The sequence below is a fragment of the Hyperolius riggenbachi genome, chromosome 3 (assembly GCF_040937935.1).
Source record: "Hyperolius riggenbachi isolate aHypRig1 chromosome 3, aHypRig1.pri, whole genome shotgun sequence".
Lineage (NCBI taxonomy): Eukaryota > Metazoa > Chordata > Amphibia > Anura > Hyperoliidae > Hyperolius > Hyperolius riggenbachi.
The window spans coordinates 476879358-476898594 of record NC_090648.1 but is presented as its reverse complement, the minus strand read 5'-3'; positions in this window follow the sequence as shown (position 1 = coordinate 476898594).

Here is a 19237-nt window from a genome sequence, read left to right as displayed (position 1 = left end):
TAGCGGTATGCGGATTCTGATGGCTCTGCCGACCCGTGCAGATTTTTTTCTGCACAAAAAAACTCAGAAATCCTGACATGTGGAAACAGTCCCATCCACTTGTATTGCCCATGCGAATTTTCATGCGGGATGTGCATGCGAATTCGCAGTAGTGGAAACAGGCCCTAACTGGTGACAAAAAAAAAAAAAGATATAGATCATTTTGGTGTGATAAGTAGTGATAAGGCTATTGGCGAATAAATGGGAGGAGGGCTGAAATGGGAAAATTGCTCTGGTCTATAAGGGGAAAACCCTTCAGTGGTTAAGTGGTTAAAGTGTGTGTTTTATACTGTATACCTCCATCCACACGAAACACAAAGAGATACTGAAGACACCAGAAGAGAGATCTGACAGCAGCAAAGCGTTAACGGTCTATCACAGAGAGCGCTAAATATCATGAATAAATTTAATGACAGCGATGTCGCCTTTGTCATAAGCTCCAGCATAAGCCCAGCGTGAGATTGTTAGCCTTGTGTACCAATGTACTGAAAGCAGACTTTAAAAGCTGATTTGCAATGCTGACATTTTAAGCTTTTCATTAAAATCAGCAGAAATATTAGCGGGCTAGGAAATGCGGTCCACGCCATAAAAAGAGGTCTCTCTTTATGGATATCCTCCTTTTAATCCCCAACTCTTCCCGCTGTAACAAGACCACGACGGCCCCATCTGGCTCACCACACAGGTAAACCGTTTGTAATAAGCGGAGGCCAGATTTGCCTCTGTCTGTCTCTGAACTCAGCTGCGAGCCTTTGATTCCCGTTCCTGGCGCTTGTAATCTTTCGCTGCATATCGGGGACTCGTTGTTATGTAAAGCTGCCTATGTGATGGCCACAGGTTCTTAACAGGAGAGATGAAATGTGCTATAAAATATATAGAGAGAGGAGAGATCAGAATACAAAGCTTCTGAGGGACGACGGCTTAAGCTCCCTCCTGCTATCCAAGGGAATTAATTAAGCAAGGGGACAGGGAGGATGATGAGAAGAGAGAGAGAAAGGGGAGTGGAACTGCAAAGAGTTTATGCTAAGGAGAGGCCTCAGATGGGCGATACGGACAGGAAGGCTGAGGTAAAGGGAACAGGAAAGAATGAGATCTAAAAAACTGGCCAAAAATAGAGACTAACAAAGAAGGGGAGGAAAAAAAAACATGAAAGCGTTAGATGCGCATAAAGCAACGGTATTCAGAGACGTGTTTTCGCCACGGGACATCTAGCTTTTGTGGCCATATTTCCCTTGTAACTAAAGTTTTTGTTGGGTCAATTAGTATGTATGCTGAATTTCAGCCAGGTAAAGAGAAATCTGTGTTATAGAGCATGTAAAATATCCTAATGGCCATTGATATTGTCTGACCGGTACAGAGATTCCAAAGTATATAGATGTATCTTGGCAGGCTGAGATGTCCACAGTTTTAGGTAACCAGAGAAGGCCCCAGTATAAGGTAGCCAGAGGTGACCCCAGTATTAGGGAGCCAGAGGTGACCCCAGTATTAGGGAGCCAGAGGTGGAAACTCCAGTGTAAGGTAGCCAGAGAGGATCCCGCACTATTAGGGAGCCAGAGCCGAGGAGCTCCCAGTGTTAGATAGCCAGAGGTGACACCATTGTTAGATAGCCAGAGGTGACCCCAGTATTAGATAGCCAGATGAGCCACAGCATTAGGTAGCCAGAGGTGCCCCCAGTATTACGTAGCCAGAGGTGCAACCAGTATTGCGTAGCCAGAGGTGCCCCCAGTATTACATAGCCAGAGGTGCCCCCAGTATTACGTAGCCAGAGGTGCCCCCAGTATTACATAGCCAGAGGAGCCCCCAGTGTTAGATAGCCAGAGGAGCACCCAGTGTTAGATAGCCAGAGGAGCCCCCAGTATTACATAGCCATAGGTGCCCCCAGTATTACGTAGCCAGAGGTGCCCCCAGTATTACATAGCCAGAGGAGCCCCCAGTGTTAGATAGCCAGAGGAGCACCCAGTGTTAGATAGCCAGAGGAGCCCCCAGTGTTAGATATCCAGAGGTATCCCCAGTATTAGATAGACAGAGATGACCCCAGTATTAGATTGCCAGCCAGAGGTGACCCCAGTATTAGGTAGCCAGAGGATCCCCCCAGTATTAGGTAGCCAGAGGCGACCCCGGTATTAGGTAGCCAGAGCCAAAGTGCTCATCGATGCAGCACCACCTGAGCAAGGCAGCACCACCTGAACGATGCAGCACCACCTGAACGATGCAGCACCACCTGTGCGATGCAGCACCACCTTAGCAATGCAGCACCACCTGTGCGATGCAGCACCACCTGATCGACACAGCCCCACCTGAGTGATACTGCACCACCTGAGCGATACTGCACCACCTGAGCGAGACAGCACCACCTGAGCAATGCAGCCCCACCTAAACAATGCAGCACCACCTAAGCAATGCAGCACTACCTGAACGATGCAGCACCACCTGAACGATGCAGCACCACCTGAGCGATACAGCACCACCTGAGCGATGCAGCACCACCTGAGCCATGCTGCACCACCTGAGCGACGCAGCCCCACCTGAGCGATACTGCACCACCTGAGCGATACAGCACCACCTTAGCGATGCAGCACCACCTAAACAATGCAGCACCACCTGAGCAAGGCAGCACCACCTGAACGATGCAGCACCACCTGAACGATGCAGCACCACCTGAGCGATGCAGCACCACCTGAGCGATGCACCACCACAGCAGCGAGGCAGCACCACCTGAGCGAGGCAGCACCACCTGAGCGAGGCGGCACCACCTGAAAGATGCAGCACCACCTGAACGATGCAGCACCACCTGAGCGATGCAGCACCACCTGTGCGATGCAGCACCACCTGAGCGAGGCAGCACCACCTGAGCGATACAGCACCACCTGAGCGATGCAGCCCCACCTAAACAATGCAGGCGACCCCGGTATTAGGTAGCCAGAGGCCACCCCAGTATTAGGTAGCCAGAGCCCAAGTGCTCATCGATGCAGCAGCACTTAAACGATGCAGCACCACCTGTGCGATGCAGCACCACCTGAGCAATGCAGCACCACCTGTGCGATGCAGCACCACCTGAGCGAGGCAGCACCACCTGAGCGAGGCGGCACCACCTGAGCGAGGCAGCACCACCTGAGCGATGCAGCACCACCTGAGCGAGGCAGCACCGCCTGAGCGATGCAGCACCACCTGAGCTATGCAGCCCCACCTGAGCGATACTGCAACACCTGAGCGATGCAGCCCCACCCGAGCGATACTGCACCACCTGAGCGATACAGCACCACCTTAGCGATGCAGCACCACCTAAACAATGCTGCACCACCTAAGCAATGCAGCACCACCTGAACGATGCAGCACCACCTGAGCGATGCAACACCACCTGAGCGATGCAACACCACCTGAACGATGCAGCACCACCTGAACGATGCAGCACCACCTGAGCGATGCAGCACCACCTGAGCGAGGCAGCACCACCTGAGCGAGGCAGCACCACCTGAGCGAGGCAGCACCACCTGAGCGAGGCGGCACCACCTGAACGATGCAGCACCACCTGAACGATGCAGCACCACCTGAGCGATGCAGCACCACCTGAGCGATGCAGCACCACCTGAACGATGCAGCACCACCTGAACGAGGCAGCACCACCTGAGCGATGCAGCACCACCTGAACGATGCAGCACCACCTGAACGAGGCAGCACCACCTGAGCGATGCAGCACCACCTGAGCGATGCAGCCCCACCTGAGCGATGCAGCACCACCTGAACGAGGCAGCATCATCTGAGCGATGCAGCACCACCTGAACGATGCAGTACCACCTGAGCGAGGCAGCAACGCCTGAACGATGCAGCACCACCTGAACGAGGCAGCACCATCTGAACGAGGCAGCACCATCTGAGCAATGCAGCACCACCTGAGCGATGCAGCCCCACCTGAACGAGGCAGCACCACCTGAGCGATGCAGCACCACCTGAGCGATGCAGCACCACCTGAACGATGCAGCACCACCTGAACGAGGCAGCACCATCTGAACGAGGCAGCACCATCTGAGCGATGCAGCACCACCTGAACGATGCAGCACCACCTGAACGAGGCAGCACCATCTGAACGAGGCAGCACCATCTGAGCGATGCAGCACCACCTGAGCACACCTTCATTTGCGGTGTTTTGGAGCAGAAATCAAATATTCCCTCCGCCACAAAGCCCACCTCTGTCCAACACAACTGACACATGATAAGCGTGGCCTTTGAAAAGGGGCCTGCTCTGTGCAATCACTCTAGCCATACAGCCTGACAGATTTCACCCCTTGTATTTCCTGCACTTATTTTGTTAGGCCATAAGGGAAACAAATAAAGCAGCGTAAACTTCCAGGTGTGAAAAGCCAAAGAAACGCCGGAGACCTGAATCAGTAAAATATCAAACAGCAATATAAAAAAGCAGGGCTATAAAGACATGAAACAAGGAAAGGGGGGGGGGGGATGAGATCTGCCTTGGTGAAGTGAAACAGGTAATTTTTTTTCTTGTTTTTCAGCTCGGACGGCGTTTAAGATCTTAAATTGATTGACTGGCTCTAAAGAATCTGTTGTATCTGAAACTTGAGCATCAAGGAGTGTAAAGCCTTCAAAGACGCACAATAGTAATGGAAAATAAAAGAAAGAAGATGCTTTTACCATTCCAGTCACATTCCTCGTTTTTTATTCTTCAGTGCTTCTTAGCGTCAGACGAATACAAATACTTTCTGTAAAAAAGAATGTTTTGGTAGACTTAATATTGTGAAATATTTATTACATAGATATCTGAAATGTTCAGTCAGTTAAAGCCGCAGCGCCGACCCTACCATGAAGTTGCCTCAATCATGTGATTAAGGGTTGGTTCACACGGGCTTCTGCTCAGCGTCTCATTGTAACGCTGTGGTTTTTTTTTTTAAAGAGACTCTGTAACAAAATTTTCAGCCTTATTTCTTCTATCCTATAAGTTCCTATACATGTTCTAATGTGGTCTGGATTACTGCAGCCTTTTCTAGTTGCACAGTGGCTGTATTATCTCTGTTATAATAATAATAATAATAATGGCAGTATTTGTATAGCGCCTTTCTCCTGTCGGACTCAAAGCGCTTGCGAGGCAGCCACTAGAGCGCACTCAGTAGGCAGTAGCAATGTTAGGGAGTCTTGCCCAATGAACTCCTTACTGAATTACTGGCTTACTGAACAGGCAGAGCCGAGATTCGAACCCAGGTCTCCCATGTCAGAGGCAGAGCCCTTAACCAGTACACCATCCAACCACTGAACTCCCCATCAGATAGAAATCCTTGCAAGATGCTGCACACAAAGATGCTGTGGACATTCAAAAGATCAGAATCTGCCAAAGATCTGTTTTAATCCTTCCTTTCTCAGCTTTGTCGGCTCAGGCAGGAATGTGCTGCTCTGCTATGATAGGTAGAAGTTATACACACCCTCTCGAAGCCCCCTGCAGGCTCTGTATGAGTCACAGACTGAGCTTCTCTCAGCCTATCACAGCTGGTTAGCAGCCATGTCTTTTGTTTGTAAACACTGCCTAAGACTGGCAATTACACGCCAGGATTGCAGCAGGGAGTGGCAGAAACAGCAAAGAGGGGCCCAGGAGAACATAATGAATAGAATGGTATGCTTTTTATTGTAAGAATTTTAGAGTACAGATTCTCTTTAAAAAGAATACCAGCGTTTAAAAGCTTTGCTTTTAATGGATTTTGATGGCTTTTAATGGCTTTCAGGAGAGTGCTGTGTTTATTGTTTTTTTGGTGGCTTTTGCTTAAAGTACAGGGAAAGGTTTTTATGGGCTTTCATTGGCTTTTAGTGGTGTTCAGTGGCTTTTGCTGGCTTTCAAAGTATTTCTAGAAGCTGCCAGGCTTTTTATGAAAGCCTGCAAAAGCTTGTACTAAATCCTCCCATTCACTTGCATAGGAGGGCGGTAGATCCCTAAAAACGTTACCATTAAATCGCAGTGTTTAATGCCAGGAAAACGTCGATGTGAACCAGATCTAAGGCTACAAACTCTATGGGGGTGCTTCCGGCCACAATGATATGCAGAGAGGGCCATAGCGGAAGTACAGTTACCTGGTCCATCGCCGGATGATGCCCTTTTCTTGGCAGCGGCTCCTTGTAGGCTCCTGATACATCTCATGTGACTTGAGGAGCCTACAGGGAGATGCTGCATACTGATAAGAGAGGCTCAGTGTAGAATAGAAGGGGACCACACCCAGCAATGCACCAGGTAAATGTGCTTTGGCTGCGGCCAACCTACATACTGTATGTGGGGGAAGGGGACTGACTTGGGGAAAGTGGACTGGACAGATATTGGTGGCACTTCTTTCTGACATGGAGGGAACGAGGCCGGCACTACTATAGAGGAAAAGGAGGCGATTGCCCAGGGCCCAAGAGCGCTGCTTGGCCCTTCCAGGTCTACCACTTACTTGTGCTCCTCAGGGACCCTGCAAATTTTTTTTTATTTTTGCAAACATCAGCAAGTTCTAAGAATGTGCCCGGCCAACAGAAATAGCTTCATTAGTATGCTCCAATTTTGCATCATAGTTTGAAGATACTTTATTAAATGATGCTAATATTTTGTCATTTTGTATTCTGCAAAGTTTTGTCAGACAAGACAAGACAAATAATATTTATATTGCGCTTTTCTCCTGGCAGACTCAAAGCAGCCACTAGGGGTAGTAGGTGGTAGCAGTGTTAGGGAGTCTTGCCCAAGGCCTCCTTTGTTAACAGGTGCTGGCTTAAAAGCAACCTGAAGCGGGTAAAATTATATAAAGTAAATACACGGTGTAGCTGCAAATTAATATTACATACTAACCTTACCGTCAGTTCCTCTCAGAGGCTCTCCATTTTCTTCTTACGGTGATCCCTTCCAGTTCTAACAATATTTTGTCAGAACTGAAGTATACCAGTTGCTGTCAGTTATAGATCAGCAGCTGTCAGTTACAACTGAATGTGCAAGGTAATGTCCATGTTTCCCTATGGCTGGGTGAGTGGTGGGTGAGATTTCAGTTTAACAGTGTGCTGACTCGGAAGCTGTTAGGGGGTAATGGGCATTTTTAAAATGGAGGGCGGAGAAATCCATTGATCACAGTGGACAAATGGGACGCAGGATAGGAGAAAGAGATTGAGAAGTAGACTACACAGGAGGTAAGTATGACCTTTGTATGGTTATTTTGACTTTTTATTTTCGGTTCAGGTTCTCATTAAGGAACAGGAAGAGCCAAGATTTAATCGTTATAAGCAAATTACAATCATCGCTAGTTGTCATCTATCGATAATGCAATATTGATCGGCGAACAGTTTCTGATTGATTAGCATAAACATTTTATCTTCAATTTTCTTCTGTAGATGTAAAAATAAGCACTAAAATATCTATCGTTCTTCTTTTTAGAAATACACATTCCCATAACAAGAAGAGGCAAGGTTAAGCCAAAAATAAAAAAAAAATCTAAGGCAGCCTTAACCTGCTGACTGCCGGGTCAACGATGCCCACGCGGCCGCAGTACTTTTCCAGAGTACAGCTGCGAAAGTTCTGTTTATTTTCTGTTTGCCAGCAGCAAAACTCAGGCTCAGGGGAGGGCAGCCAGTGACACGGGACAGATTCAAGCATCACAGCTTGTGAGCATAACATGACTCCCCCCCTTCTCCCCGCCGCGTTTCCAGGTAGACTCTGCAGCTGCAAACCCTCCGCTACCATTCCGCTCTTGTTTGCTAAAGTTTAAAAAGGTTCTTCTTAATGTTTTCTGCCTCAGTAACCTTAAATGCCTGGCAATGCGATGTAATGCTTTTTTTTTTCATACACTAAACGACAAATGTACGTTTTTCCTCTATAGCTTTTGCTTCGTCTTTTTCGCAGCAATTTGGCAGTCTGTATGAAGTGGAAAAAAAGTAAAATCGAAAAGGGCAGCAAGGATGCTTATTGGTTATTATTATTTTATTTTACTTTTTTTATTTTTTCAGATCCACCATCTCCGACGACTCAGTACAATTTAAACGGCACAAACAAGAGTAAATTCATACAGGCGAAATTTTGCTGCAAAGTAGATTTTATGCAACATTTGCCCGGATAGCCCGCGGAGTTAATGTTACGTTGTTCACTCAGCGTTTATCAGGAATTTGCATAATATCTTTATTAAAGGCTATGGGTCTGTATAATATGAAAATAGTAGTCGTGGGGCATGCCAAATTACTGGGGATGAGCTGATGTTTTATAAAAACCAAGCTGCTCGTCCTAAACTTTTCACACAAACATGCTTACGTATTTTTTTTTCAGTTGACCTCTATGTGTTTGTTAAAGGAAACCAGTGACATTAAGTTGTAAAGATTTGATACTTACCCGGGTCCTCCTCTACCCCCATAAGTCCCTCACCGTCCTCCCGCGGTCTGCTACCCAGCCGTGATCAGCTCAGTTACGTCAGTCTGGGTCTACTGCACATGCGCATGCGCAGAAGACCCGGACTGGACCCGACTGAGCTGATTGCGGCTGAACGGCAGACCGCGGGAGGACAGTGAGGGACTTATGGGGGTAGAGGAGGACCCGGGTAAGTATCAAATCTTTACAACTTAACGTCTCTGGTACACTTTAAAGTCTTAGTGCACTTATCTTTAAAGTGAACCAGAGACGATGCACCCTCATATATTTTACCATATATATCAATGAGAACATGACAGTAAACACCTACCCTGCTCTCTGTTTCATTCTTCTCTGCTAAATCTGCCTGTTATAAGCCCTGATAAGAATCCCTGACTGAGCATTCAGTCTAGCTTTAACTGGAATGATTATAGCTGAGTCAGTCTTCTGTGATGTCTTTTCAAGCCCAAGTCTGCCCCCTTGTGGCTCTGCTTTGCTGCTATTTATCCTTGAAGCAGCAAAGCAGAGCCACAAGAGGGCAGACTTGGGCTTGAAAAGACATCACAGAAGACTGACTCAGCTATAATCAATCCGGGCAAAGCTAGACTGAATGCTCAGTCAGGGATTCTTATCAGGGCTTATAACAGGCAGATTTAGGAGAGAAGAATGAAACAGAGCAGGGTAGGTGTTTACTGTCATGTTCTCATTGATATATATGGTAAAATACAGGATCTTCTCAAAAAATTAGCATATTGTGATAAAGTTCATTATTTTCTGTAATGTACTGATAAACATTAGACTTTCATATATTTTAGATCCAAATACACACAACTAAAGTAGTTCAAGCCTTTTATTGTTTTAATATTGATGATTTTGGCATACAGCTCATGAAAACCCAAATTTCCTATCTCAAAAAATTAGCATATTTCATCCGACCAATAAAAGAAAAGTGTTTTTAAAACAAAAAAAGTCAACCTTCAAATAATTATGTTCAGTTATGCACTCAATACTTGGTCAGGAATCCTTTTGCAGAAATGACTGCTTCAATGCGGCGTGGCATGGGGGCAATCAGCCTGTAGCACTGCTCAGGTGTTATGGAGGCCCAGGATGCTTCGATAGCGGCCTTAAGCTCATCCAGAGTGTTGGGTCTTGCGTCTCTCAACTTTCTCTTCACAATATCCCACAGATTCTCTATGGGGTTCAGGTCAGGAGAGTTGGCAGGGCCATTTGAGCACAGTAATACCATGGTTAGTAAACCATTTACCAGTGGTTTTGGCACTGTGAGCAGGTGCCAGGTCGTGCTGAAAAATAAAATCTTCATCTCCAAAAAGCTTTTCAGCAGATGGAAGCATGAAGTGCTCCAAAATCTCCTGATAGGTAGCTGCATTGACCCTGCCCTTGATAAAACACAGTGGACCAACACCAGCAGCTGACATGGCACCCCAGACCATCACTGACTGTGGGTACTTGACACTGGACTTCAGGCATTTTGGCATTTCCCTCTCCCCAGTCTTCCTCCAGACTCTGGCACCTTGATTTCCGAATGACATGCAAAAGTTGCTTTCATCCGAAAAAAGTACTTTGGACCACTGAGCAACAGTCCAGTGCTGCTTCTCTGTAGCCCAGGTCAGGCGCTTCTGCCGCTGTTTCTGGTTCAAAAGTGGGTTCATGCTTCCACCTGCTGAAAAGCTTTATGGAGATGAAGATTTCATTTTTCAGCACGACCTGGCACCTGCTCACAGTGCCAAAACCACTGGTAAATGGTTTACTGACCATGGTATTACTGTGGTCAATTGGCCTGCCAACTCTCCTGACCTGAACCCCATAGAAAATCTGTGGGATATTGTGAAGAGAAAGTTGAGAGACGCAAGACCCAACACTCTGGATGAGCTTAAGGCCACTATCAAAGCATCCTGGGCCTCCATAACACCTGAGCAGTGCCACAGGCTGATTGCCTCCATGCCACGCCGCATTGAAGCAGTCATTTCTGCAAAAGAATTCCCGACCAAGTATTGAGTACATAACTGAACATAATAATTTGAAGGTTGACTTTTTTGTTTTAAAAACACTTTTTTCTTTTATTGGTCGGATTAGATATGCTAATTTTTTGAGATAGGAAATTTGGGTTTTCATGAGCTGTATGCCAAAATCATGAATATTAAAATCAATAAAAGGCTTGAACTACTTCAGGTGTGTGTATTTGAATCTAAAATATATGAAAGTCTAATGTTTATCAGTACATTATAGAAAATAATGAACTTTATCACAATATGCTAATTTTTTGAGAAGATCCTGTATATGAGGGTGCATCGTCTCTGGTTCACTTTAAGTGTGGATGATGTATAAAATGAGGTATCATTATTATTATTATTATTATTATTTATTTATAAAGCGCCAACATATTCCGTGGCGCTGTACAATATAAGATACTGATATACAAAGAAACATACAGGAAGGGCTGGTGCACACCAAAACCCGCTAGCAGATCCGCAAAACGCTAGCAGATTTTTAAACGCTTTTTTTTATTTTTATGAGGCGTTTTGCTAGCGTTTTGCGGATTGCTGCTGCGGTTTTCAGTATAGTAGATTTCATATATTGTTACAGTAAAGCTGTTACTGAACAGCTTCTGTAACAAAAACGCCTGCAAAACCGCTCTGAAGTGCCGTTTTTCAGAGCGGTTTGCGTTTTTCCTATACTTAACATTGAGGCAGAAACGCATCCGCAATCCAAAAAATGCCTCACCCCGGGAGTATGCGTTTCTGCAAAATGCCTCCCGCTCTGGTGTGCACCACCCCATTGAGATACATTGACCAAGCAGATCCGCAGCCGCAAGCGGATCTGAAAACGCCCAAAAAGCCGCTCGGTGTGCACCAGCCCTTAGTGATAATCGTAATCAGCTAATTATGAGTATGCAAATTTTCGCTTACATTTTTTTTTGCAATTATGCCTATACGTAACACGATTTGTACATTTAATTGGTTTTGTATAGTCATTTGTAATTTTACATAAAATTTTGCGCAATTTTTGTGTCATTTCATGTAAATAGCAAAGCCCCCATATTAACGCCAAAATGTCTACATATGTTAAGAAGAATAGTGGGTACAAGTTAAAAAAATAATTTTCCAAAAAGAACTTGTTTTTGAGAAAATCGATTTTAAAAATACAAAGAAAATATTGTTTTTAAACTCCAGTTTAAAAACCATTTTTCTTTGCATTTTTTAACATCGATTTTCTAAAAAACCTCAAGGTCTTTTTGAAAATTTTTTTTTTAACTATTCTCCTTAACAAATGTGAAATTTCATGTAATTCCGCGAAATTATGAATTTCCAATTACAGCCGTAATTGTAATTTTGCGAAATACACAAAACTTCACGTAATCGTAATTAGGTCATTACACTCATGACTATCTCACACAGGTAGCATTGAAACAACGGCGCACACAACATGGCACTGATCTGTAATGGCTCATACACACGGGGCACAAGTGTCGCTGGAAACACATGGCGCGCGCATGTTGCAGCGACAGCTGCCCCGTGTGTATGAGGCGCGCACCCCGAACTGTCGCCGGAGACAGCAGTTGCCGTGCGATTGAAAAGTTCAATCGCCGGCAACGTCTGTCTCCGCAACTGTCGCTGGTCCGCCACGCGTACTGCGTGTGTATGCGGACTAGCGACAGCTACCCACACACTGTGAATGGAGCTTCCGGCTGGGGGCCGAACCTGTTGGGCAGAGACGTGTAGACAGCTGTCGCTCAGGTGGAGCTGTCGCCGAGCTGTTGCGCACACGTCTCCTGTGTGCTAGCAACAGCTACAACGGTGCCTCCTGTGTATGAGGTTTAACAAAATACATTGCAGTCTCTCTCTAGGAGTTGTAAATTCTCTGCTTAGTACACGAAAGACTAACTTATTAAATAAAGATTTAATATTCCAAAAAGTTAAACAAACACAGAAAGTATATATACAAAAATATTTGCAAAAGAAAAAAGTAAAAATAACAGACACACAGCAAGATATTTTCTTATCAAAGTAAAAGAGAATAAAACTGAAATCAAACTTTATCCAGTGTAAGGACTAATTCCTGGTACGGGAGAATGCAATTCTGACGATAGATCAGGGCATTCCTAGTGCATCGCTATCTCCGGGGAAATGCGCCTACTCATCCTATGAGCATCTATATATATATAATAGAGTAAGTGCCTCAACCTTCGAGCAAGAAGAAGAAGTACTTTGCATGAGAAAATGTATGCGTGCTCAATCACCAAGTTTTAGGCTTCTTTTCCACGGACTGTTGAGCTGTGTGCTTACCAGGCAGCAGCAAGCAGTTACCAGGCAGCAGCAAGCAGTTACCAGGCAGCAGCAAGCAGTTACCAGGCAGCAGCAAGCAGATACCAGGCAGCAACAAGCAGTTTCCAGGCAGCAGCAAGCTGTTACCAGGCAGTAGTGAGCAGTTGTAAGAGTTTGAGAGGCATGTTACTGCCTATCAACTGTCCGTGGAAAAGAGGCCTACCCTAGCAAGTCTGGCTTTGCAAATCTGGCCTAATTGGCTATTCATGAGGCAATGCTCATGCAAATATGCATTTGCTTTTGCATGCCAAACTATGCAGGGTCAAAAAACCAATACTGCAAAGCGGTCGCCCTGCTACATGCCAGTGATGAGCGAAAATGCAAAAATTTGTTTCGATAAATTTTTACCGAATTTTCGCCTAATTTCGTTTTGACAGGCAAATTTTCCATCTAATTTTTTCACGTTAATTTTCGCCTAAGGCCAGTCATTTTCGCATTACTTGCGTATGATTGCGGACATTTTCCACATAAGGGCATTAGCGCCCGCATTCAGAGAAGTTTCTTGCGCATTATTGCGGGCAATTTTCCGTATAAACGTCCGCATAGATTGAATTTCCATGCGGATTATAGTAGACATTTTTCCGCATAAGGGCATAAGCATCCGCATACAATGAATTTTCGATGCTGGTCGAAAACGCAAATATTTCTGAAGATTTTCATGAAAATTCGCCAAAAAACGAAAACAGGATTTTCGAGGCGAAAATTCGCAAGCAACACTGCTACATGCTACATTTGCACTATCCAGGAGCGCCACGGGGAGGATTCCCAATGCCCCCCTTTTATACAACCGGGGGGACCACAGGGTCCCAGGCTCTCTCACTGCCTGGGAACCACAGCGACACCCCGGAGGGGGAGGCGCAGGCGACCCCCCCCCCCCAAGCGTGGCCAGCGTCGGGGAGAGCCGTCCACACCCACCTCCCAATATTAAAAACAGGCACTTACCTTAACGTCCATTGCGTTCTGCTACATGCGCATTAACTTGGGGGCACCACATGAGAAAGGAGTGAAGCATGGGTCACCCCGAGCTTTAGAGCTCAGGGCTGGCTCACATACAGCACTCCAGAGGGGGGGGGAGGACAGGTGCAGACAACTCACTCCAGGGCTCACACCACCGGAGCAAGCCATCCACCACCTGCCTCCAAAGGATACAAACTGCAAAAAATGCTTTCCATGAGAAAATTAATGCGCATGTAGCAGAACGCAATGGACGTTACGGTAAGTGCCTGTTTTTAATATTGGGAGCTGGGTGCAGACGGCTCTCCCTGGCGCTGGCCACGCTTGGGGGGGGGGGTCGCCTGCGGCACCTAGCCTCCCCCTCCGGGGTGCCGCTGTGGTTCCCGCGGTCCCTCCGGTTGTATAAAAAGGGGGCATTGGGAATCCTCCCTGTGGCGCTCCTGGATAGTGCTAATGTAGCATGTAGCAGTGTTCCTTGCGAATTTTCGCCTAAGTCATTTTCGCATCGAAAATCCTGTTTTCGTTTTTTGGCGAATTTTCACGAAAATCTTCAGAAATATTTGTGTTTTCGACCAGCATCGAAAATTCATTGTATGCGGATGCTTATGCCCTTATGCGGAAAAATGTCCACAATAATCCGCATGGAAATATAGACTATGAATGTATTTTGTAGGTACTGATCTTTTGCAGGAACGGATCTTTTGCAGATAATGATCTTTTGAATGTGTACAGCAATTTTGTGTGCAGCATCTTGCAAATATTTCTATCTAATGGGGAGTGCAGCTCAATAGAATAGACTGTGTAGGTGTGGCTCTGATACTACATGGAAGGGGGTAAAATTGGTCTGTGATCTTTCATTTTTTCAAAGACTTTTATCTGATGTGTGTACCCACCTTTATTCTTCTTGCTTCAAGGTTGAGGCACGTACTCTATTAGATAGATAGAAGATGCGGCGTATGCTACGACGCAGGACGGCTAGTCTTTTTTATTGCCCACAATGTAGCTCTAAGCTACAAAAACAATTTATTGTGCAAATGCATTCAAAGTAAGTCTGAAGCGATTTAAAAAAAACAAACAGAAAAAAACAAAAACAGATACTTGCCTAAGGAAAGGGAAGGCTCTGGGTCCTATAGAGCAGTGTTCCCCAAACCTGTCCTCAAGGCCCACTAACAGTGCATGTTTTGTACCAATCCACAAAGGTAGTTAATCAGGTCTGCTGCAACACTAATTACTCCACCTGTCAATGTTTGTGGTTTCCTGCAAAACATGTACTGTTGATAGGCCTTGAGGACAGGGTTGGGGAGCTCTGCTATGGAGCCTTCACGTTCTCTGCACAGTGCTCACATTCCAGTGCTGCATCCCCCATTAGCAGTCTCCGACCGATTGGTCACCCATTCCTGATGGGTGTGTTTATAAATAAGGACAGTCCATTTTTTCATGCCTGCCTGCAGTAAAGATATTGACCTGCAGTCTCACATAGAGTCAAGTAACATAAATTAATTTCAGGTTGAGTTCTATTTTCTTCTCATGTTGCAATGTCTTGATTTTTTTCTTCCACTACTGCTATCCTTCTTTAACGTTCCTCTTTAAATACCCCAGATGGTGACGACAAATCCAGGGCAAAAGAAATGTTTACTGCCTAAAAGTTGCGTGACCTGACTTTGGTTTGTCCTCGGTGTTATCTGAACCCTGCCTCACCTGACTTTGGTTTGTCCAGTGTACTGCCTGAATGCTACTTGACCTAACTTTGGTTTGTAATCTGTTTTGCCTAAACACTGCCTGAGCCAATGCTGGTTTGTCCTCTGTATTGCCTAAATGCTAACTGACCTGACTTTGGTTTGTCTAGCATAGTGCCTGAACACTTCCTGATCTGACTGTTTTTTCCTCTGTGTTGCCTGAACACTGCCTGACCCGACTTTGGTTTGTGTTCCGTGTTGCCTTAACACTGCCTGACCCGAATTTGGTTCATCCTCTATATTGCCTGAACTGGCTGATCTGAATTGGTTTACAGGAGGTGCCTTCCTTCACACTACAGGAGTTGATTTACATTTGGCAATGAGCATTAACTTCATTCCGTTACAGATGAAAAGAAAAGCAAATAATAGATGTTTGGTGGGCTTCCTGTAGAGAGAGAACCGTTTTAAAATGGCAGCTACTATTTATATTTTAAAAGAAAATAATGATTTTTTGTAGGGGTGGGACGACGAATCCGGCGAATCCACGAATCCCTCGAATATTAGGAAATATTCGAGATTCGTGGATTCGAATCCCGACGCCATTTTCCATTATACGAATCCGCCGAATCCCGACGCCGCATCGCCGCGCATCCGCCGCTCGCACTCGTCCTGCTCCGACCTCCTCCGACCCCCCCGCGCCTCCTCCGCTCGCCCCCCCTGCCCGCATCCACTCACCTATCCATAGCGGAGCGCAGAGCGGCAGACCTCTCGCCGACTTCCTGGTTCCCCCTAGTGACCGGCTCTTACTATGACGTCATTAGTAAGAGCCGGTCCGGCCACTAGAGGGAACAGGGAAGTAACGAAGAGGTCTGCCGCTCTGCGCTCCACGGGAAAGGTGAGTAGATTATGCAGGGGTGAGCGGAGGAGGCACGGGGGACGGAGGGGGCCGTGGGGGGGTTGGCGGGGGAGGGGGGTTCTATCTACCTACCTACCTACCTACCACTATCCCTACCTACCTACAGGCCGCTATACCTACCTACCTACAGGCCCCTATACCTACCTAAAGGCCCCCTATACGCACCTACCTGCCTACCTAAAGGCCCCTATACCTACCTAAAGGCCCCTATACCTACCTAAAGGCCCCTATACCTACCTACCTAAAGGCCCCTATACCTACCTACCTACCTACCTACCTAATGGCCCCTATACCTACCTACCTACAGGCCACTATACCTACCTACAGGCCTCAATACCTACCTACCTACCCACCTACCTACAGGCCCCCTATACATACCTACCTACCTAAAGGCACCTATACCTACCTACCTACCGGACACTATACCTACCTACAGGCAACTATACCTACCTACAGGCCACTATACCTACCTATCTACCTATCTACCGGCCACTATCCTTACCTACCTACAGGCTGCTATACCTACCTACCTACCTACAGGCTGCTATACCTACCTACCTACCTACAGGCCACTATACCTACCTACCTACCTACCTACCGGCCACTATCCTTACCTACCTACAGGCTGCTATACCTACCTACCTACCTACAGGCCGCTATACCCACCTACCTAAAGGCCCCCTATACCTACCTAAAGGCCCCCTATACGTACCTACCTACCTACCTAAAGGCCCCTATACCTACCTACCTACCTAAAGGCCCCTATACCTACCTACAGGCCACTATACCTACCTACAGGCCTCAATACCTACCTACCTACCTACCTACAGGCCCCCTATATGTACCTACCTACCTAAAGGCACCTATACCTGCCTACCTACATACTTACCTATACTTAAGGCCCTATACCCTGCTACCTATACTGAAGGTCCCTTTACCTACCTACCTACCTAAAGGCCCCTATACCTACCTACCTACATACCTACCTACCTATACTTAAGGCCCTATACCCTGCTACCTATACTGAAGGTCCCTTTACCTACCTACACTGAAGGCACATGTACCTTACTACCTATACTGAAGGCCCCTATACCTAGCTACCTACCTATACTGAAGGCACATATACCCTGCTACCTATACTGAAGGCACATATACCCTGCTACCTATACTGAAGGCCCCTATACCTAGTTACCTACCAATACTGAAAGCACATGTACTGTGCTATCTATACTGAAGGCCCCTATACCTTGCTACCGATACTGAAGGCACATGTACCCTGCTACCTATACTGAAGGCCCATATACTCTGCTACCTATACTGAAGGCCCATATACCCTGCTACCTATACTGAAGGCCCATATACCCTGCTACCTATACTGAAGGCCCATATACCCTGCTACCTATACTGAAGGCCCATTTACCCTGCTACCTATACTGAAGGCCCATATACCCTGCTACCTATACTGAAGGCCCATATACCCTGCTACCTATACTGAAGGCCCATATACCCTGCTACCTAAACTGAAGGCCCATATACCCTGCTACCTATACTGAAGGCCCATAAACCCTGCTACCTATACTGAAGGCCCTTATACCTTGCTACCTATACTGAAAGCTACCAATATTGAAGGCACCCATACCTAGCTAGCTATACTGAAGGCACCTTTACCTCGCTACCTATGCCTGGGTACCTATACTGCAGGCAACTATACCACGGATCGCACAATTTTTATGTGCAGGATTCGTTAGATTCGGGATTCGAAAGGTTCGAGATATTCGAGAACCTTTTTAGATTCGGATCCGGATTCGGATTCGAAGAAATTGTGGATTCGTCCCATCCCTAATTTTTTGTTTCTTTTTCCAGGAGTGTAAACACTTCCCGAATACTCTCTTCAGTTGATTGTGGTGAAGGAATGTGTTGCATAGCGCAGCTTCCATGTTTTCCTTGACACTTAACAATTGACTCAGTTATAAGAAAAATGGGGAAAAAAAAGCAAGCAGTACTTTCTACTAAACCCTTCAACCTTCCAACATGCTGCTGTTTTGTATTGTCATATTATTATATTTCAATGACTCAGAATGCCAAACTGTGTACAGAAAAAAATCTGCATGCCCTCTGTGTGAGTATTTTTCAGACTATAAGACGCACCTTGGTTTAGAGGACAAAAACCAGGGGAAAAAATATATACTAAACCTGGTGCACCAATGTTGAAGGGGCATCTTGTGGATTATGCCCCCTTTGTACCTCTTGTGTCTCCCTGTGTCCTCCTGTGCCCCCCATGTGCCCTCCTCTATGCCCCTTTGTGTCCCCCTTGTGTCCTCCTCTATTCCTCTGTGTCCTCCGTTTATCCCCCTGTGTCCTCCTCTATGCCCCTTTGTATCCTCTTTTATACTCATTTGTGCCCCTCTGTGTCCTCCATTTGTCCCCCTGTGTCCTCCTCTGCATGGGCACAGTACAGGGAGTCCAGTACACAACGCAATCCTCTGAGAAGCATCTCTTCAGGGAGGCAAGGTTTCGTTCATGCAGTACTCAAATCAGTTAAATAGCTGACAAAAATGACTTTTGTCATTTTATTAAAATTGTGCAATATAAGTTATTAATATCTACAGAAGAACATGTACACATGTAGTACTTACCCAACTAAGAAAGTATCTCAAGTCCCTTCCTGTCCAGTACATCAAGAGTTTAAAAACTGTTGTTATCCATGCAAAAGAGCTTGTCGAACAGCTGGCCAAATTTAGGCCGGTTTCTAGAAAAGTATAAAGAAGCTAAAAGTCTGTAATCTGTCAGGGAGAGAGGTGAGGTGAAAAAAAAAAACTTTATTTCTTTATTCAATAAGACTCCAAATTACATGCAACGCTTTTCACTGGTAGCATTCCGCTTCTTCAGGCAGTACAAGGAGCTGGGAGTAACAAATACATATGTTAGGAACTTGTATAAAAACAATATTCTGCAAAACATT